This window comes from Ovis aries, chromosome 5, assembly GCF_016772045.2.
Source record: "Ovis aries strain OAR_USU_Benz2616 breed Rambouillet chromosome 5, ARS-UI_Ramb_v3.0, whole genome shotgun sequence".
Lineage (NCBI taxonomy): Eukaryota > Metazoa > Chordata > Mammalia > Artiodactyla > Bovidae > Ovis > Ovis aries.
The window spans coordinates 7,195,644-7,218,279 of NC_056058.1; positions in this window are offsets into that span (position 1 = coordinate 7,195,644).

A 22,636-nucleotide genomic window follows, 5' to 3' on the forward strand; every position below is an offset into this window, starting at 1 on the left:
AAAAATATCTATTTCTACTATATTGACTATGCCAAAGCCTTTGACTGTGTGGATCACAATAAACTGTAGAAAATTCTTTAAGATATGGGAATACCAGACCACCTGACCTGCTTCTTGAGAAACCTGTATGCAGATAAGGAAGTAACAGATAGAACTGGACATGGAACAACAGACTAGTTCCAAATAGGGAAAGGAGTACGTCAAGGCTGTATATTGTCACCCTGCTTATTTAACTTATATGCAGAGTACATCATGAGAAATGCTGGGCTGGATGAAGCACAAGCTGGAATCAAGATTGCCAGGAGAAATATCAGTAGCCTCAGATAGCAGATGACACCACCCTTATGGCAGAAAGTGAAGAAGAACTAAAGAGCCTCCTGATGAAATTGAAAGAGGAGAGTGAAAAAAGTTGGCTTAAAACTCAACATTCAGAAAACGAAGATCATGGCATCTGGTCCCATCACTTCATGACAAACAGATGGGGAAACAATGGCTAACTTTATTTTGGGGGGCTCCAAAATCACTGCAGATGGTGATTGCAGCCATGAAGTTAAAAGACACTTCCTCCTTGGAAGAAAAGTTATGACCAACTTAAACAGCATATTAAAAGGCAGAGACATTAATTTACCAACAAAGGTCCATCTCGTCAAGGCTATGGTTTTTCCAGTAGTCATGTATGGTTGTAAGAGATGGACTATAAAGAAAGCTGAGTGCAGAAGAATTGATGCTTTTGAACTGTGGTGTTGGAGAAGACTCTTGAGAGTCCCTTGGACTGCAGGAAGATCCAACCAGTCCATCCTGAAGGAAATCAGTCCTGAATGTTCATTGGAAAGACTGATGTTGAAGCTGAAACTCCAATACTTTGGCCACCTGCTGTGAAGAGCTGACTCATTTGAAAAGACCCTGATGCTGGGAAAGATTGAGGGTAGTAGGGAAAGGGGACAACAGAGGATGCGATGGTTGGATGGCATCACTGACTCAATGGACATGGGTTTGGGTAAACTCTGGCAGTTGGTGACAGACAGGGAGGCCTAGCGTGCTGCAGTTCATGGGGTTGCAAAGAGTCAGACATAACTGAGCAGCTGAACTGAAATGAATTACTTTACAATATTGTAGTAGTTTTTCCCATACATTGACATGAATCAGTCATGGGTGTACATGTGTCCCCCATCCTGAACCCCTCCATCCCTCCATCCCCATCCCATCCCTCAGGGTCATCCCAGTGCACCAGCCTTGAGCACCCTGTCTCATGCATCGAATCTGGACTAGCAATCTATTTCACACACGGTAATATACATGTTTTAATGCAATTCTCTCAAACCATCCCATCCTCACCTGCTCCCACAGAGTCCAAAGTCTGTTCTTTACATCTGTGTCTCTTTTGCTGTCTCGCATATAGGGTTATCATTACCATCTTTCTAAATTCCATATATATGCATTAATATACTGTATTTATGTTTTTCTTTCTGACTTACTTCACTCTGTATAATAGGCTCCAGTTTCATCCACCTCATTAGAACTGATTCAAATGTATTCTTTTTAATAGCTGAATAATATTCCATTGTGTATATGTACCACAGCTTTCTTATCCATTCATCTGCCAATGGACATCTAGGTTGCTTCTGTGTCCTGGCTATTGTAAACAGTGCTGAGATGAACATTGGGGTACACGTGTCTCATTTCTGGCTTCCTTGGTGTGTATGCCCAGCAGTGGGATTGCTGGGTTATGGCCTTTCTATTTCCAGTTTTTTAAGGAATCTCCACACTGGTCTCCACAGTGGCTGTACTAGTTTGCATTCCCACCAACAGTGTAAGAGGGTTCCTTTTTCTCCACACCCTGTCCAGCATTTAATGCTTGTAGACTCTTTGATGGCAGCCATTCTGACTGGCGTGAGATGGTATGTCACTGCAGTTTTAATTTTCATTTCTCTGATAATGAGTGACGTTGAGCATCTTTTCTTGTGTCTGTTAGCCATCTGTATGTCTTCTTTGGAGAAATGTCTGTTTAGTTCTTTGGCCCATTTTTGATTGGGTCGTCTATGTTTCTGGAATTGAGCTGTAGGAGTTGCTTGTATATTTTTGAGATTAATTCTTTGTCAGTTGCTTCATTTGCCAATATTTTCTCCCATTCTGAAGGCTATCTTTTCACCTTTCTTTTCACTTTTTCATTGGGCTAAAGCTTTTAAATTTAATTAGGTCTCATTTGTTTTGTTTTGTTTTGGTTTTTTGCTTTTATTTCCATTACTCTGGGAGGTGGGTCATAGAGGATCCTGCTGCGATTTATGTCAGAGAGTATTTTGCCTATGTTTTCCTCTAGAAGTTTTATAGTTTCTGGTCTTACATTTAGATCTTTAATGCATTTTGAGTTTATTTTTGTATGTGGTGTTAGAAAGTGCTCTAGTTTCATTCTTTTACAAGGGGTTGACCAGTTTTCCCAGCACCACTTGTTAGAGATTGTCTTTTCTCCATTGTAATTCTTGCCTCCTTTATCAAAGATAAGGTGTCCATAGGTGCATGGAATTATCTCTGGGCTTTCTATTTTGTTCCATTGATCTATATTTCTGTCTTTGTGCCAGCACCATACTGTCTTGATGACTGTGGCATTGTAGTAGAGCCTGATGTCAGGCAGGTTGATTCCTCCAGTTCCATTCTTCTTTCTCAAGATTGCTTTGGCTATTCGAGGTTTTTTGTATTTCCATACAAATGGTGAAATTATTTGTCCTAGTTCTGTGAAAAATACCGCTGGTATCTTGATAGGGATTGCATTGAATCTATAGATTGCTTTGGGTAGTATACTCAGTTTCACTAAATTGATTCTTCTTATCCATGAACATATTATATTTCTCCATTTATTTTTGTCGTCTTGATTTCTTTCATCAGTGTTTTATAGTTATCTATATATAGGTCTTTTATTTCTTTAGGTAGATTTATTCCTAAGTTCAGTTCAGTTCGGTCGCTCAGTCGTGTCTGACTCTTTGCGACCCCATGAATTGCAGCACACCAGGCCTCCCTGTCCATCACCATCTCCCGGAGTTCACTCAGACTCACGTCCATCGAGTACGGGATGCCATCCAGCCATCTCATCCTCAGTCGTTCCCTTCTCCTCCTGCCCCCAATCCCTCCCAGCATCAGAGTCTTTTCCAATGAGTCAACTCTTCACATGAGGTGGCCAAAGTACTGGAGCTTCAGCTTTAGCATCATTCCTTCCAAAGAAATCCCAGGGTTGATCTCCTTCAGAATGGACTGGTTGGATCTCCTTGCAGCCCAAGGGACTCTCAAGAGTCTTCTCCAACACCACAGTTGAAAAGCATCAATTCTTCGGTGCTTAGCCTTCTTCACAGTCCAACTCTCACATCCATACATGACCACAGGAAAAACCATAGCCTTGACTAGACGGACCTTAGTTGGCAAAGTAATGTCTCTGCTTTTAAATATACTATCTAGGTTGGTCATAACTTTTCTTCCAAGGAGTAAGCGTCTTTTAATTTCATGGCTGCAGTCACCAACTGCAGTGATTTTGGAGCCCCCCAAAAATAAAGTCTGACATTTTATTCTTTTTGTTGCAATGGTGAATGGAATTGTTTCCTTAATTTCTCTTTTTGGTTTCTCTTTGTTAATGTATAGGAATGCAAGGGATTTCTGTGTGCTAATTTTATATCCTGCAACTTTACTATATTCATTGATTAGCTCTAGCAGTTTTCTGGTGGTGTCTTTAGGGTTTTCTATGAAGAGGACCATGTCATCTGCAAACAGTGAGAGTTTTACTTCTTCTTTTCCAATCTGGATTCTTTTTATTTCTTTTCCTTCCTGATTGCCGTGGCTAAAACTTCCAAAACCATGTTGAATAGGACTGGTGAGAGTGGGAACCCTTGTCTTGTTCCTGACTTTAGGGGAAATGCTTTCAATTTTTCACCACTGAGGATAATGTTTGCTGTGGGTTTATCATAAATGGCTTTCATTACATTGAGGTATATTCCTTTTATGCCTGCTTTCTGGAGGGTTTTTATCATGAATGGATGTTGAATTTTGTCGAAGACTTTCTCTGCATCTATAATCATGTGGTTTTTATCTCAATTTGTTAATGTGGTGTATTACATTGATTGATTTGTGAGTATTAAAGAATGTTTGCATCCCTTGGATAAAGCCCACTTGATCATGATGTATAATTTTTTCAATATGTTGTTGGATTCTGTTTGCTAGGATTTTGTTAAGGATATTTGCATCTATGTTCACCAGTGATATTGGCCTGTAGATTTCTTTTTCAGGGGGCATCTTTATCTGCCTTTGGTATTAGGGTGATGATGGCCTCATAGAATGAGTTTGGCAGCCCACCTTCCTCTGCAATTTTCTGGAAGAGTTTGAGGAGGATAGGTGTTAGCTCTTCTCTAAAGTTTTGGTAGAATTCACCTGTGAAGCCATCTGGTCCTGGACTTTCTTTTGTTGGAAGATTTCTGATTACAGTTTTGATTTCCATGCTTATGATGGGTCTGTTAAGATTTTCTATTTCTCCCTGGTTCAGTTTGGAAAGTTATACTTTTTTAAGAATTCGTCCATTTCTTCCAAGTTGTCCATTTTATTGGCATATATTTGCTGATAGTAGTCTCTTATTATCCTTTGTATTTCTGTGTCATCTGTTGTGATTTCTCCATTTTCATTTCTAATTTTGTTGATTTGATTCTTCTCCCTTTGTTTCTTGATGAGTCTGGTTAATGGTTTGTCTATTTTATTTATCTTCTCAAAGAACCAGCTTTTAGTTCTGTTGACTTTTGCTATAGTCTCCTTTGTCTCTTTTTCATTTATTTCTGCCCTAGTTTTTATGATTTCTTTCCTTGTATATACCCTGGGGTTTTCATTCTTCTTTTTCCAGTTGCTTTAGATGTAAAGTTAGGTTATACATTTGATTTTCTCATGTTTCTTGAGGTAAGCTTGTATTGCTATGAACTTTTCCCTTAGCACTGCTTTTACTGAATCTCATAGGTTTGGGGGCATTGTGTTTTCATTTTCATTCATTTCTATGCATCTTTTGATTTCCTTTTTTATTTCTTCTGTGATTTGTTGGTTATCCAGAAGCGTGATATTTAGCCTCCATATGTTTTTATTTTTAATAACTTTTTTCCCCTGTAGTTGATATGTAATCTTACCACATTATGATCAGAAAAGATGCTTGAAATGATTTCAATTTTTGAATTTACCAAGGCTAGTTTTATAGGTCAGAATGGGATCTATCCTAGAGAAGTTTCCATGTACACTTGAGAAAAAGGTGAAATTCATTGTTTTGGGGTGAAATGCTCTTAAATATCAATTAGGTCTAACTGGTCTATTGTATCATTTAAAGTGTGTGTTTCCTTGCTAATTTTCTGTTTAGTTGATCTATCCATAGGTGTGAATGAGTATTAAAGTCTCCCACTATTATTGTGTTACTGTTAATTTCCCCTTTCATACTTGTTATCATTTACCTTACATATTGCAGTGCTCTTATGTTTGGTGCATATATATTTATAATTGTTATATCTTCTTCTTGAATTGATCCTTTGATCATTGTGTAGTGTCTTTCTTTGTCTCTTTTCACAGCCTTTATTTAAATGTCTATTTTATCTGAAATGAGTATTGCTACTCCTGCTTTCTTTTGTTCTCCATTTGCATGAAACATCTTTTTCCAGCCCTTCCCTTTCAGTCTTTATATGTCCCTTGTTTTGAGGTGGGTCTCTTGTAGACAACATATATAGGCGTCTTGTTTTCGTATTCATTCTGCCAGGCTTTGTCTTTTGGTTGGGGCATTCAACCCGTTTACGTTTAAGGTAATTATTGATAAGTATGATCCCGTTGCCATTTACTTTGTTGTTTTGGGCTAGAGTTTATACACCCTTTCTGTGTCTCCTGTCTAGAGAAGATCTGTTAGCATTTGTTGGAGAGCTGGTTTGGTGGTGCTGAATTCTCTCAGCTTTTGCTTGCCTGTAAAGCTTTTGATTTCTCCTTCATATTTGAATGAGATCCTTGCTGGGTGCAGTAATCTGGGTTGTAGGTCTTTCTCTTTTGTCACTTTAAGTATGCCCTGCCATTCCCTTCTGGCCTGAAGAGTTTCTATTGAAAGATCAGCTGTTATCCTTATGGGAATCCCCTTGTGTGTTATTTGTTGCTTTTCCCTTGCTGCTTTTAATAATTGTTCTTTTTGTTTGATCTTTGTTAATTTGATTAACATGTGTCTTGGGGTGTTTTGCTTTGGGTTTATCCTGTTTGGGACTCTCTGGGTTTCTTGGACTTGGGTGACTATTTCCTTCCCCATTTTAGGGAAGTTTTCAACTATTATCTCCTCAAGTATTTTTTCATGGCCTTTCTTTTCGTCTTCTTCTTCTGGGACTCCTATGATTCGAATGTTGGGGCATTTGGCATTGTCCCAGAGGTCTCTGAGGTTGTCCTCATTTCTTTAAATTGTTTTTTTTTCTTCTCTGTTTCATTTATTTCCACCATACTATCTTCCACTTCACTTATCCTGTCTTCTGCCTCAGTTATTCTACTGTTGGTTCCCTCCAGAGTGTTTTTGATCTCAGTTATTGCATTATTCAGGAGAAGGCAATGGCACCCCACTCCAGTACACTTGCCTGGAAAATCCCATGGGCAGAGGAGCCTGGTAGGCTGCAGTCCATGGGGTCTCCACGAGTCGGACACAACTGAGTGACTTCACTTTCACTTTTCACTTTCATGCATTGGAGAAGGGAATGGCAACCCGCTCCAGTGTTCTTGCCTGGAGAATCCCAGGGACAGCAGAGCCTGCTGGGCTGCCGTCTATGGGGTCGCACAGAGTCAGACATGACTGAAGTGACTTAGCAGCAGCATTGCATTGCATTATTCATTATTGATTGACTCTTTTTAATTTCTTCTAGGTCCTTGTTAAACATTTCTTGCATCTTCTCAATCCTTGTCTCTGGTCTATTTATCTGTAACTCCATTTTGTTTTCAAGATTTGGGGTCATTTATACTATCATTATTCTGAATTCTTTTTCAGGTAGACTCCATATCTCCTCTTCTTTGGTTTGGTTTGGTGGGCATTTGTCATGTTCCTTTACTTGTTGAATATTTCTCTGCCCTTTCATTTTGTTTAGATTGCTGTGTTTGGGGTGGCCTTTCTGTATGCTGGAAGTTTGTGGTTCCTCTTTACTGTGGAGGTTTCTGTGGGTTCAACTAGTGGCTTGTCAAGGTTTCTTGGTTAGGGGAGCTTACGTCGGTGTTCTGGTGGGTGGATCTGGATCTCCTCTCTGGCGTGCAATGAAGTGTCCAGTAGTGAGTTTTGAGGTGTCTCTGGGCTTGGTGTGACTTTGGGCAGCCTGTATTTTAATGCTCAGGGCTAAGCCCCTGCATTGCTGGAGAATTACTGTAGTATGTCTTGCTTTGGAACTTTTTGGCTCTTGGGTGGAGCTTGGTTTCAGGGCAGGTATGGAGTCTTTTGAATGAGCTCTTATTGATTAATGTTCCTTGGAGTCAGGAGTTCTCTGGTGTTCTCAAGTTCTGGGCTTAACCCTCCTGCCTTTGGCTTTCAGTTTTATTCTTACAGTAGCCTCAAGGCTTCTCCATCCATACAGCACCAATGATAAAACATCTAGGTTAATGGAGAAAAGATTCTCCACAATGAGGGACACCCAGAGTGGTTCACAGAGTTATATAGAAAGAGAAGAGGGAGGAGGGAGAGAGAGGTGACCAGGAGGAGAAGAAGGGGGAACCAAAAGGGGAGAGAGCAATCTAGCCAGTGATCAGTTTCCCATGTGCTCTCCACAGTCTGGGACACCCAGAGAGATTCATGGAATTACATAGAGAAGAGAAGAGGGAGAAGGGAGATAGAAGTGGCCAGGAGGAGAAGAGAGGCAGTCAAAAGGGGAGAGACCAATATGGCCAGTAATCAGTTCCTTAAGTGTTTCCACAGTCTGGAACACCCAGAGAGATTCACAGAGTTAAGTAGAGAAGAAAAGGGGGAGGGAGGACATATATGTGACCTGGGGGAGAAAAGGGACAGTCAAAAGGGGAGAGAGCAATCAAGCCAGTAATCACAACCCTGAGTAAAAGTGGGTGCTGAAGATTAGATTCTTAAAGGTAAAAAATTGATAACAAATACCAAAAAGCAAAGATTAAAAATCTTGAGTAGAGGTTAGACTCTCAAAAATACAATACTAAAAATACGAAACGAAATCAACCACAAAAATTATAAAAAATATATATGTGAAATTTGCTTTAAAAATAGGGTCTTTTTTGCAAGATAATAGTAGGTTATACAAATGAAAATTAAAATAGTAATAAAGAACTTAAAATTTTTTTAAATGATAATAGTAAAATAGATCTAGGAATTTCTCTGGAGCTGTTGAGGGCAGTGTGGGGCCAGTTCAGTTTCAGATAGTTCCTTGTTCCAGCTTATAATTCTCAAGGTCTATAGGCCCCTTCCAATGCTTAGTCAATGCTAACTACAGGGTTTTAATCTGTTGCACCTATCACTTCCAGATCAGCTCCCTCTTGTTCGTTTCTTTTGGCTTCCTCTGTTTGCAAATCTCTTCAGTATCTAATTTCTGCCTTGACACAAGGGGATGAAGGTGGTCACCTATTTAAGCTCACTTGTTCAGTTGTGCTGTGGGGAGGGAGGAACACTGCAAACAAGTATCACTGGCGTGTGTGGGGAGTGCTTGCAGTGTATAGACCACACTAGGTTTGCCCCAGCTCACGGCCCCTGTGCTTTCCTGGTCTACACTGCTCAGGGTCCAGGTTGCTTGGAAGGGGAACTGTCCAAAGTGAGCCCTGGATTGAGTGCATTTCCCAGATCTAAGCTGCTCAGGTTCAGGTTCTCGGGTACTCCACAAAGACACAGACTCGGTTGGGCCTGCATTTTGTGCCTCTCCCAGGTCCGAGGAGCTCAGGCAACCAGGTGCTTGGCGAGTGCACTATCCCAGGTGTTCGGTGCATCTTATCACCTCCCTGGTCCCAGCCACTTGGTATCCTAGGTGTGCCACAAGAGTGCCATCTCAGGTGTGCTGTGTGTCTCCTCTGGGGGGCTGATCTCAGGCTGTGACCCTCCTGGCAGATGGCAACTGTCCAGGATCACAGGAAGACTTGGTTAGCAGCCAGGAGCCTGCTCACTGTTTGGTGGAGGATGCCATCTCTGGGGCCGAGATTGCCTCTCAGCTTCTGGCTCTGGCTCTCGCCCATCTGCCTCTCTGCCTCTAGCAGGAGATGGGCCGGTATACAGTTATCTAGCTCTCCTCTGGTGTTCGCTCAGTCCTTTGTTTTGTGAGCCGCCGGCCAGGCTATGCCTTAGGTTAGAGCTTTTCAGGGAAAGTTCTCTCTCTCTCTCTCTCTCTCTCTCTCTCTCTCTCTCTCTTTTTTTTTTTCTTCTCTCTCTCTCTGGCTACCCCACAGTTTGGGTTGCGAGCTCATGTTAACTCCTTCAGATTGTCCTCAGGGCATTCAGGTCTGGTCCTTACCCTAAGCATGCAACCCTTGCCTCCCCTGCTTGCTGTTGGCAGATGTAAGCATCTGGGCTATTTCTCCTCTGGGAGTTGTGGTTAAGGCATGTATTCTGTGGGGTTTTGTTTTGTTTTCCCCTCCTAGTTATGTTGCCCTCTGAGATTCCAAAACTACCCACAGACCTGCTGGTGAGAACGTTTCCTGGTGTTTGGAAACTTCTCCTTCATGACTCCCTCCCCGTGACAGGTCTGTGTCCCAAATTCTTTTGCCTCTCTTTTTGTCTTATATTTTGTCCTACCTCCTTTCGAAGAGAATGGGCTGCCTTTCTGGGTGCCTGGTGTCCTCTGCCAGCGTTCAGAAGTTATTTTGTGGAAGTTGCTCAGCATTCAAATGATCTTTTGGTGAATTTGTTGGGGAGAAAGTGGTCTCCCGTCCTATTCCTCTGCCATCTTAGGACCGCCCCTCGATTTTCTTAGAACTTATAAACTTCAGCTTCTTCAGCATCAGTGGTAGTGGCATAGACTTGGATTACTGTGAAACTAAATGGCTTGCCTTGGTAACAAATGAACCAAGATCATTCTGTCATTTTCGAGGTTGCACCCAAGTACTGTATTTCAGACCCTTTTGTTGATTTTGAGGGCTCCTCCATTGCTTCTATGGGATTCTTGCCCACAGTAGTAGATATAATGGTTATCTGAATTAAATTCACCTATTCCCATCCATTTCAGTTTGCTGATTCTTAGGATGTCGATATTTATTCTTACCATCTCCTGCCTGACCATGTTCAATTTTCCTTGATTCATGGACCTAACATGCCAGGTTCCGATACAATACCATTTTTTTGCCACATTGGATTTTACTTTGATCATCAGACACAACTGAGCATTGTATCCCCTTTGGCCCAGCCACTTCATTCATTTTAGGACTCTTGGTAATTTTCCTCTACTCTTCCCCAGTAGCATATTAAATACCTTCAGGCCTGGGGTACTCATCTTTTGGTGTCATTTTTTTGTGTGTTTTTATACAGTTCATGATGTTCTCACAGCAATTTACTGGGTTGGTTTGCCATTCCCTGCTCCAATGGATCAAAATTTCTCAGCACTCTCTGCTATGACCTCTCCATCTTGGGTGGCCCTGCACAGCATGGCTCCTAGCTTCACTGAGTTATGCAGGCCTCTCTGCCATGGCAGGCAGTGATCTATGAAGGGGAAGAAGTGAAATACTCAGGTAAAAATCTAATAAAGTATGTGTATGATTTCTAGGATGAAAACTTCAAGACATTGATGAAGAAATGAAAGAAGACTGAAATTAATGAAGAGATAAACAATGTTAATGGAGTAGAAGACCCAGTATTGTTAAAATGCTCAGCCTCTTCTAGTTGGTCTACAAATTCTAAGCAATCAGAAACCTAGGAGGACTTATGTTGAAATAGATAAGCTAATCATAAAATGCGGAGTATTTACCAGAGTCAAAATTTTCTGGAAAGAAAAAAAACGTAGTTGAAAGGTTTATAATACCATTTTCATGATATACAGTAAAACAAGGATAATCATGACAGTGTGATATTGGCCAAAGAATAGACACATAAATCAAAGGAACAGAATAGAGTCCAGAACCGGAAAAAAAAAAAAAAAGACATGTCAGGCAAGTCAATAAACAAAGGATAGTCTTTTTGAAAAGTGGTACTTGAAAAACAGGACATCCATGTGTAAAAATATGTTCAACCCATATCATACCTTATACAAGATTTAACAATATGAATCATAGAACAAATATAAACTGTGAAACTTCTAGAAGAAAAAATAGAAGAGAATCTCTGTGATCTTAGTTTAGGTAGAGTTCTTACACATAACAACATAAGCATAATCATAAAAAGAAAAAATTGATAAACTGGACTTAAATTTTTTTTTCCCCTGTGAAGGAAATTTAGGATAACATAAAGACAAAACACACACTAGGGAAAAAGACTTGCAAATCACATATCGGACAAATGACTTATATGCAAAAATTCAACAATCAGGAAGTATATAATCCAAGAAAAATTAATGGGCAAAAGATTTGAACAGGTAATTTACAAAAGATGACGTATGAATAGAAAATAGGCACATGAAAAAATGTTCAACATCATTAGTCATTAGGAAATGCAAACAAAAACCACAGGTATCTATCATTGCACACCCATTGGAATGACTAAAAAAAACTGACACTGCCAAGTGGTTTCAATGAGTATGGGAGCAATTAGATATCTTATACTTCAAAGACAGAATTTTTTAATAGAAATTTATTTATTTTAATTGGAAGCTAATTACTTTACAATATGGTAGTGGTTTTGCCATACATTGACATGAATCTGCCATGGGTGTACATGTGTTCCCCATGCTGAACCCCCCTCTCACCTCCCAACCCATCCCTCTGGGCCATCCTAGTGCACCAGCCCCAAGCACCCTGTCTTATTCATCAAACCTGATGGGTGATCTGTTTCACATATGATAATACACGTTTCAATGCCATTCTCCCAAATCATCCCACCCTCGCCCCCTCTCACAGAGCCCAAAAGACTGTTCTGTGCCTCTGTGTCTCTTTTCCTGTCTCGCACGTAGGGTTCTCATTCGCATAGGGTTCTCAGTTCAGTTTAGTCACTCAGTTGTGTCCGACTCTGTGATCTCATGAATCACAGCACGCCAGGCCTCCCTATCCATCACCAACTCCCGGAGTTTACTCAGACGTATGTCCATCGAGTCAGTGATGCCATCAAGCCATCTCATCCTCTGTCATCTGCCGGGAGCCAGCGTGAGGAACTCCGCCCATGGCAAAGGTCATGAGGAAGGAGGCTTGGCATATGCAAAGGCGTGATCAAGCCTCAGGAACCCCCTGTTGCCAAGGATCTACCCTCAAAACCAAAGTCTGTTTTATGCTCTCACCTACACCTCTGACTTTACGGGGGATTCTCCCCCATCACCATTTCTCTCCAAGAAGGAGTAAATGTGCAGCTCCAAGGCAATAAAAATTCCTGGGCATGACAAGAGTGTTTCAACTTACGAACTCCTCTGAAGGTTAGCTAGCCTGCCTGTACAGGCTCGCCTGGCCACATGTGATTGTTTACAGCCTCCCAGTCATGAGAGGCACGAGATGTTTTAGATTTACTAAAGGAAAATTCTTTGGGGAAGTTAGAAATTAATAGTATAGTGGGTTGGTTAGGAATTATATTGGTGAAGGGTTTTTTCATTTGTTGTGCCAATAATTGCTGCTAATTCCCTGCCCTGGGTGTGACAAGGGTGTCTCAGGTCAAACCTCTCTGCTGACAGACTAGCTTGTGTGACAACCTCTCAACCATAAACAGCACAGAGAGTTTGGAGTATTTTGAGAGTCTTAATTAGCATAGGGCTTTTCTCATTGTTGAGTCAATTATTGCCGCCAGGCCTCCATGTCCTTAGGCACCTGGGAATATATTAATCAATGTATTTGGACTATAGAAAAGGAAATATAGTCGTTTTTAAGGTTAGCAATACTAGACTTTTTGAGTTAACGAATTTTCTCTTTTATTATAGATCACTGTACTTTGTTATAAATCACTGTGTCCTTGCTATGTAAAAATGTAACTTTATCACTATCTTAAGACTAAATAGATCTTAAGGGGAACATTGGTGAAGGGTTCTCATTTGTTGGGCTGATGCTTGCTGCTAAATCTCCATATTCCCTGCCCTTATAATGAATATAACTAGCATTAGGAGAAATAAGTATTAACCTTTAAGATTCATCATGTTAACCTTGGGTTGTAACTCACTACACCCTCACCCTATAGGAATGCAACTTTATTTGGAGGGTGGTGCCTGGTTTAAGAAAAAACACCCTTGGAAAAAATAAGTTTTTTGGTTATCAGAAAGAAAGGGTCATAAATGTCAGCCGGCCTCATGGCCAGAAGATGATGTAAAACCCCTAAGAAATTTTTTTATGTAAAGCATCTGATTTTGATAAAGGTCAGGACTGCTGACCCCCGCGTGACTCTGTATTCATCCCTATATGTAACAAAAGGTATATAAGCAAACCTAAAAAATAAAGAAATGGGATCAGTTTCTGGAAAGACTGATTCCCCCGTGTCATTTCTTTCTTGCTCCCCGTTTTTCTGGCTGAATTCCCATCTGGAATGTGGGTACCCACCAAGCCTGCTAATTTTGCCTGGGCTTCTAAGATCGGACCGGGGAGGCCTCAGTGCCTCCTCTCCTTCGGGAGAACGGAAAGATGCCTGTGGCCTTCGTAGGTGGTGATTGGTATTCCACGAAAACCAAGTTATTCAGCCTCTTTTTCTCTGCTAATTTTCTAACCCCTCTCTATCTGTAATCAAATAAGTTATTTCCAAGGACGCCGACTCCATCCCCACCTTCGAATCACCCTGGATCCACTGGGGCTGGACCCTGGCACTCGTCCCCTTTTCCTCAGCCCCCAATCCCTCCCAGCATCAGTCTTTTCCAATGAGTCAGCTCTTCGCATGAGGTGGCCAAAGTACTGGAGTTTCAGCTTTAGCATCATTCCTTCCAAGAACACCCAGGGCTGATCTCCTTTAGAATGGACTGATTGAATCTTGCAGTCCAAGGGATTCTCAGGAGTCTTCTCCAACACCACAGTTCAAAAGCATCAATTCTTCAGTGCTCAGCTTTCTTCACAGTCCAACTTTCACATCTATACATGACTACTGGAAAAACCATAGCTTTGACTAGAGGGACCTTTGTTGGCAAAGTAATGTCTCTGCTTTTCAATATATTATCTAGGTTGGTCATAACTTTTCTTCCAAGGAGTAAGCATCTTTTAATTTCATGGCTGCAGTCACCATCTGCAGTGATTTTGGAACCCAAAACAATAAAGTCTGACACTGTTTCCACTGTTTCCCCATCTATTTGCCATGAAGTGATGGGACCAGGTGCCATGATCTTCGTTTTCTGAATGTTGAGCTTTAAGCCAACTCTTTCACTCTCTTCTTTCACTTTCATCAAAAGGCTTTTTAGTTCCTCTTCACTTTCTGCCATAAGGGTGGTGTTATCTGCATATCTGAGGTTATTGATATTTCTCCCGGCAATCTTGATTCCAGTTTGTGCTTCTTCCAGTCCAGCGTTTCTCATGATGTACTCTGCATAGAAGTTAAATAAGCAGGGTGACAATATACAGCCTTGACGTACTCCTTTTCCTATTTGGAACCAGTCTGTTGTTCCATGTCCAGTTCTAACTGTTGCTTCCTGACCTGCATACAGATTTCTCAAGAGGCAGGTCAGGTGGTCTGTATTCCCATCTCTTGAAGAATTTTGCACATTACCATCTTTCTAAATTCCATACTGGCATAATTGGCAACATTGGGGTACAAGTGTCTAGGATTTTGGGTCATAAGGCAGTTCTATTTCAGTTTGCATTCAGTGTTTCCATTTTCTTCGCTTGTAGACTTTTAATAGCAGCCCGTGGTTTTGATTTTGCATTTTCTGCTGTATGTCTTCAGAAACCTTACTAAGTCTAGTTAGGTTCCATTTTGTTTTATTTTTGACGCCATTGTCCTTCATGTCTTTGAGTTTTCCTTTTATAGTTTCTGGTCTTATGTTTAGATCTTTAATCCATTTTGAGTTTGTTTTTGTTTATGGTGTTAGAAAATGTTCTAGCGTTGAGATTGTCTTTTCTCCTTTGCATATTCTTGCCTTTGTCGAAGATAAGGTGTCCATACTATCTTGGTGACTGTGGCTTTGTAGTAGAGCCTGAAGTCAGGCAGGTTGATTCTCCAGTTCATTCTTCTCTCAAGACTATTTTGCATTGAATCTATAGATTGCTTTGAGTAGTATTCTTCCAATCCATGAATATGGCTACTTGTGTCATCTTGATTTCTTTCATCAGTTATATAGTAGGTCTTCTTTCCAGTTCAGTTCAATTCTCATGAGTCAGTGATGCCATCCAGCCATCTCATCCTGATCTCCTTTCAGTTCAAAGTTGCATCAATTCTTCAGCGCTCAGTCTTCACATAGTGTATAGGAATGCAAGGGATTTCTCTGTGTTAGCTCTGCTTTCATTTCTTTTTCTGCTCTGATTGCTGTGGCCAAAACTTCCAAAACTATGTTGAATAGTAGTGGTGAGAGTGGGCACCCTTGTTTTGTTCCTGACTTTAGTGGAAATGCTTTCAATTTTTCACCATTGAGGATAATGTTTGCTGTGGGTTTGTCATATATAGCTTTTATTATGTTGAGGTACGTTCATTCTATTCCTGCTTTCTGGAGGGTTTTTATCATAAATGGACATTGAAGTTTGTCAAAGGCTTTCTCTGAATCTATTGAGATAATCATATTTTTAAATATAAATGTATTTATTTTAATTGGAGGTTAATTACTTTACAATATTGCATTGGTTTTGCCTTTTTATCTTTCAATTTGTTAACGTGGTATATCACATTGATTGATTTGCAGATATTGAAGAATCCTTGAACCTCTTGGATAAAGCTCATTTGGTCATGATGTATGATCTTTTTAATCTGTTGTTGGATTCTGTTTGCTAGAAGTTGGTTAAAGATTTTTACATCTATGTTCATCAGTAGTACTGGCCTGTAGTTTTCTCTTTTTTTGTGTGGCATATTTGTCTGGTTTTGGTATTAGGGTGATGGTGGCCTCATAGAATGAGTTTGGCAGCCCACCTTCCTCTGCAATTTTCTGGAAGAGTTTGAGTAGGATAGGTGTTAGCTCTCCTCTAAATTTTTGGTAGAATTCAGCTGTGAAGCCGTCTGGTCCTGGGCTTTTGTTTGCTGGAAGATTTCTGATTACAGTTTCAATTTCTGTGCTTGTGATGGGTCTGTTAAGATTTTCTATTTCTTCCTGGGTCAGTTTTGGAAAGTTGTACTTTTCTAAGAATTTGTTCATTTCTTCCAAATTTGTCCATTTTATTGGCATATAGTTGCTTATAGTAGTCTTTGATAGTTCTTTGTATTTCTGTGTCATCTGTTGTGATTTCTCCATTTTCATTTCTAATATTGTTGATTTGATTCTTCTCCCTTTCTTTCTTGATGAGTCTGGCTAATGGTTTGTCAATTTTATTTATCTTTTCAAAGACCCAGCTTTTAGCTTTGTTGATTTTTGCTATGGTCTCTTTTGTTTCTTTTTCATTTATTTCTGCCCTAATTTTTAAGATTTCTTTCCTTCTACTAACCCAGGGGTTCTTCATTTCTTCTTTTTCTAGTTGTTTTAGGTGTAGAGTTAGTTTATTTATTTGACTTTTTTCTTGTTTCTTGAGGCAATCCTGTATTCTTATGAACCTTCCCCTTAGCACTGCTTTTACAGTGTCCCATAGGTTTTGGGTTGTTGTGGTTTCATTTTCATTCATTTCTATGCATATTTTGATTTCTTTTTTGATTTCTTCTGCGATTTGTTGGTTATTCAGCAGTATGTTGTTCAGCCTCCATATGCTGGAATTTTTAATAGTTTTTCTCTTGTAATTGACATCTAATCTTACTGCACTGTGGTCAGAAAAGATGCTTGGAATGATTTCAATTTTTTTGAATTTACCAAGGTTAGATTTATGGCCCAGGATGTGATCTATCCTGGAGAAGGTTCCATGTACACTTGAGAAAAAGGTGAAATTCATTGTTTTGGGGTGAAATGTCCTATAGATATCAATTAGGTCTAACTGCCCCATTGTATCACTTAAAGTTTGTGTTTCCTTGTTAATTTTTTGTTTAGTTGATCTATCTATAGGTGTGAATGAGTATTAGAGTCTCCCAGTATAATTGTGTTACTGTTAATTTACCCTTTCATACTTGTTAGCATTTTCCTTACATATTGCAGTGCTCCTGGCAACCCACTCCAGTATTCTTGCCTGGAGAATCCCATGGATGGAGGAACCTGGTGGGCTACAGTCCACTAGATCACAAAGAGTCAGACACGACTGAGCGACTTCACTTTCACTTTCACTTCACTTTCCTATGTTGGGTGCATATATATTTATAATTGCGATATCTTCTTGGATTGATCCTTTGATCATTATGGAATGTTCTTCTTTGTCTCTTTTCACAGCCTTTATTTTAAAGTCTTTTTTATCTGATATGAATATTGCTACTCCTACTTTCTTTTGGTCTCTCTTTGTGTGGGATATCTTTTTCCAGCCCTTCACTTTCAGTCTGCATGTGTCCCTTGTTTTGAGGTGGGTCTCTTGTAGACAACATATATTGGGGTCTTGTTTTTGTATCCATTCTGCCAGGCTTTGTCTTTTGGTTGGGGCATTCAACCCATTTACATTTAAGGTAATTATTGATAAGTATGATCCCTTTGCCATTTACTTTGTTGTTTGGGGTTTGAGTTTATACACCTTTTTGTGTTTCCTGTCTAGAGAAGATTCTTTAGCACTTGTTGGGGAGCTGGTTTGGTGGTGCTGAATTCTCTCAGCTTTTGCTTGCCTGTAAAGCTTTTGATTTCTCCTTCATATTTGAATGAGATCCTTGCTGGGTACAGTAATCTGGGTTGTATGTTTTTCTCTTTCATCACTTTAAGTATGCCCTGCCATTCCCTTCTGGCCTGAAGAGTTTCTATTGAAAGATCAGCTGTTATCCTTATGGGAATCCCCTTGTGTGTTATTTGTTGCTTTTCCCTTGCTGCTTTTAATATTTGCTCTTTGTGTTTGATCTTTGTTAATTTGATTAATATGTGTCTTGGGGTGTTTTGCCTTGGGTTTATCCTGTCTGGGACTCTCTGGGTTTCTTGGACTTGGGTAACTATTTCTTTCCCCACTTTAAGGAAGTTTTCAACTATTATCTCCTCAAGTATTTTCTCATGGTCTTTCTTTTTGTCTTCCTCTTCTGGGACTCCTATGATTCAAATGCTGGGGCTTTTAACATTGTCCCAGAGGTCTCTGAGGTTGTCCTCATTTCTTTAAATTGTTTTTTCCTCTCTGCTTCATTTATTTCTACCGTTCTATCTTCTACCTCACTTATCCTACATTTTGGCTCCATTATTTTACTGTTGGTTTCCTCCAGAGTGTTTTTTATCTCATTTATTGCATTATTCATTATATATTGACCTTTTTTTTTTCTCCTAGATCCTTGTTAAACATTTCTTGCATCTCTTCAATCCTTTTCTCCAGGCTATTTATTTGTAACTCCATTTTATTTTCAAGATTTTGAATCATTTTCACTATCATTATTCTGAATTCTTTACCAGGTAGATTCCCTATCTCTTCCTCTTTTGTTTGGTTTGGTGGGCATTTATCCTGTTCCTTTACCTGCTGAGTATGTCTCTGCCTTTCCATCTTGTTTAGATTGCTCTGTTTGGGGTGGCCTTTCTGTATTCTGGCAGTATGTGGTTCCTCTTTATTGTGGAGGTTCCTCGCTGTGGGTGGGTAGGGTTGGACGGATGGCTTGTCAAGATTTCCTCGTTAGGGAAGCTTGTGTTTGTGTTCTGGTGGGTGGAGCTGGATTGCTTCTCTCTGGAGTGCAATGAAGTGTCCAGTAGTGAGTTTTGAGATGTCAGTGGGTTTGGTGTGACTTTGGGCAGCCTGTATATTGAAGCTCAGGGCCTTTTTCCTGTGTTGCTAGAGAGTTTGTGTGGTATGTCTTGCTTTGGAACTTGTTGGCTCTTGGGTGGTGCTTGGTTTCAGTGTAGGTATGGAGGCTTTTGATGATCTCTTATTGATTAATGTTCCCTGGAGTCAGGAGTTCTCTGGTGTTCTCAGGTTTCTGGACTTAAGCCTCCTGCCTCTGGTTTTCAGTCTTATTCTTATGCTAGCCTCAAGACTTCTCCATCTCCTTTCGAAGACAATGGGCTGCCTTTCTGGGTGCCTGATATCTCCTGCCAGCATTCAGAAGTTGTTTTGTAGAATTTGCTCAGCGCTCAAATGTTCTTTCAATGGATTTGTGCAGGAGAAAGTGGTCTCCCTGTCCTATTCCTCTGCCATCTTAGGACTGCTCCCCCCATCAAAGACAGAAATTTATATGATATGGACATCTATGGAAAAAGCATGGAAAGTTCTCAAAATTTTAAAACTAACATGCTGCTGCTGCTGCTTAGTTGTGTCAGTAGTGTCCAGTTCTGTGTAACCCTATTGGCTGCAACCTTCCAGGCTCTTCTGTCCATGGAATTATTCAGTCTAGTACTGGACTGCGTTGCCATGCCTTCGTCTAGGGTATCTTCCTGACCCAGGCATTGAACCCAGGTCTCCTGCATTGCAGGCAGAATCTTTACCCCTGAACCACTCAGGAAACCCTAAAACTGACATACACTCCAGCAAAATTGAAATCTGATCTACACTCTCATGTTCACTGTAGCATTATTTGCAATTGCTAAGATATGGAGACAATCTAACTGTACACCAGTAGATAAAGAAGATGTGTGTATATATACAATGGAGCATTATTCAGAAGAAAAGCCTGCCCATTTGTGAAAAGAAGCATGGACCTTGAAGGCATTTTGCTAAGTGAAATAAGTTAGAGAAAGAAATATATAGGTCACCCTGTTTCCAGGTTCTGTATCCTCAAATTCAATCAATTGTAATAAAAAATATTCACAACAGAAAAATCGAAGAATTAAATCTTAAATTTGCTGCTCACCAGCAACTATTTATGTAGCATTTACATTATACTGCTTTATAGTAATCTAGAGATGATTTAAAGCAAACAGGAGAAGATGAATAGGTTACATGCAAATAGGACACCATTTTCAATGAGGGATTTGAGCATCTCAAGATTTTGGTGTTTGTAGGGAGTCCTAGAACCAATGCCTTACAGAGATATTGATGAAAACTCTACTGTATGATATCACTTATATGTGGATATGTGATAAAAAATGACAAACTCAAAGGAAAAGTAACAGAGTGGTGGTTATCATGAGATATAACAGTGGGAGAAATGGGAGATGTTGGTCAAATGGTAGTTATAAAATTAACAAGTTGAGGATCTAATATACAGTATGGTGATTAGAGCTAACAGTACTGTATCACACACTTGAATGCTGCCTAGAGAGTAGATTTTAAATGTTCTCACCATAGAAAAAGAAATGGCAACTATGAGATGAGGTGGGGGTGGTAACCTAATACTATAGTGATCATGGTTTCCTAAGTTATGAGTGTAGCAAGTCAACTATGTGGTACACCTCAAACTGACACGGTATTATGTGTTAATCATATCTCAATAAAGCTGGGGATCTTATTTATCTTTAAAGCCTTTATTGAATTTCTTACAATTTTCTTTTTACTTTTAATGTTTTGGTTTTTTGGCTGCAAGGCATGTGGGGTCTTATCTACCCAACCTGGGATCGAACTCACATCTCCTGCATTAGAACATGAAGTCTTAACCAGTTAACCACAGGACTTAACCAGGGAAGTCCTGAGAATTTTTTATTTATTTAAAAATTGTAAATGGCACACTTTGGAAATAGTTTCATTGTTTCTTCTAATGTTATACATGCACATATGTTAAGACCTAGTATCCCACTCCAAGTCCAATGAACATTTGTATGAAAATGCTCATAATAGCTTTATTCATAACAGCAGAAAGCTGAAAACAATGCACATGTCCTCCAACTGGTGAAGAAAACATGGCCTATCCTTACTATGGAATGTTACCTTGCAATAAAAAGAAACAAAGCATTGATACATGCCACATGCTGCTGCTGCTGCTAAGTCACTTCAGTCGTGTCTGACTCTGTGCGACCCCATAGACGGCAGCCCACCAGGCTCCCCTGTCCCTGGGATTCTCCTGGCAAGAACACTGGAGTGGATTGCCATTTCCTTCTCCAATGCATGAAAGTGAAAAGTGAAAGTGAAGTCCTGTCCAACTCCTAGCGACCGCATGGACTGCAGCCTACCAGGGTCCTCCGTCCATGGGAATTTCCAGGCACATGGGTGAATCATAAATACATTGCTAAGTGAAAGAAGCCAGACTCTAGGGATAGAGAATAGATCAGTGTTTCTCAGGGGGTGAGGTGAAAGGCTTTTGTTTACCAACAGCAGTGATTGTTACACTACTCTAGGCATTTGTCAAAACTCAAGGCTGTACACCAAGTACAGAAAACTTTGCTATTTGTGTTTTATAAGTTTACATACCATTTTAAGATGAAGCAGAGGGTAGCTAAGCATATATATTATTTGCATAAATATACTATGAAGTGATAAATAAAAAATATTTTAAAAGATGAAAAAACTAGGAAAACCAAGGACATATGGAGAACCAATTTTTTCCCTGTACATTTTTTTACATGAGTGGATGTATTTCATGTCAAAATATTACATTTAAAGATTTAGGCATCACTCATCAAAGATTCTCAACTAGTAAGCCTGCAAGGATTCTCCAGGTGATCTCAGCTGGAGCTGAGACAGACCTTGAAAAATCACTCCCTTGGAAGACGCAGCATGACTTTTGAAGACAAGCTGACCAAATTTATCCCCACTCCAACCACTCATCAACTGAGTGACCTTGAGCAAGGGAGTTAATCTTCCCAATCCATAAGAACTGGTGTGAGGATGAAATTGGTCTTTACCTTGGGGAGCTGAAGTGTCATCATCTTCTTGCTTCCAGTGGTCTACCTCTGTTAATAGGACCCAAAGCATCAGTGTCTGTGGAGTCACCAAGCCTTATGCTGTATAAAAAGCATCTAACTACACCCACATCTACATGAATTCATGTGTATCTATTGTTTGCTGTTGTTTAGTCACAAGCTGTGTCCAATTCTTTGCAACCCCATGGACTACAAGCATGCCAGACTTCCCTGCCCCTCATCATCTCCCTGAGTTTGCCAAAGTTCATATCCATTGCATCAGTGATGCCATCCAGTCATCTCATTTTCTGTTGCCCTTTTCTCAATCATCCCCAGCATCAGTGTCTTTTCCAATGAATCAGCTCTTTGCCTCAGATAGTTAAAGTATTGGAGCTTCCGCTTCAGCATGAATCCTTTCAGTGAGTATTTAGGGTTATTTCCTTTAGGATTGACTAGTTTGATCTCCTTGCTGTATGAGAGACTCTTAAGAGTCTTCTCCAGCAGCACAGTTGGAAAGCATCAATTCTTCAGCACTTTGCCTTCGTTATTGTCCAATTATCACAACTGTACATGACTACTGGAAAGACCATATCCTTGGCTATACATACCTTTGTCAGCAGAGTAATGTCTTTGCTTTTCAACTCAACATGCTGTCTAGGTTTGTCATAGCTTTCCTGCCAAGAAGCAATCATGTTGCAATATCATGCCTGCAGTCACCA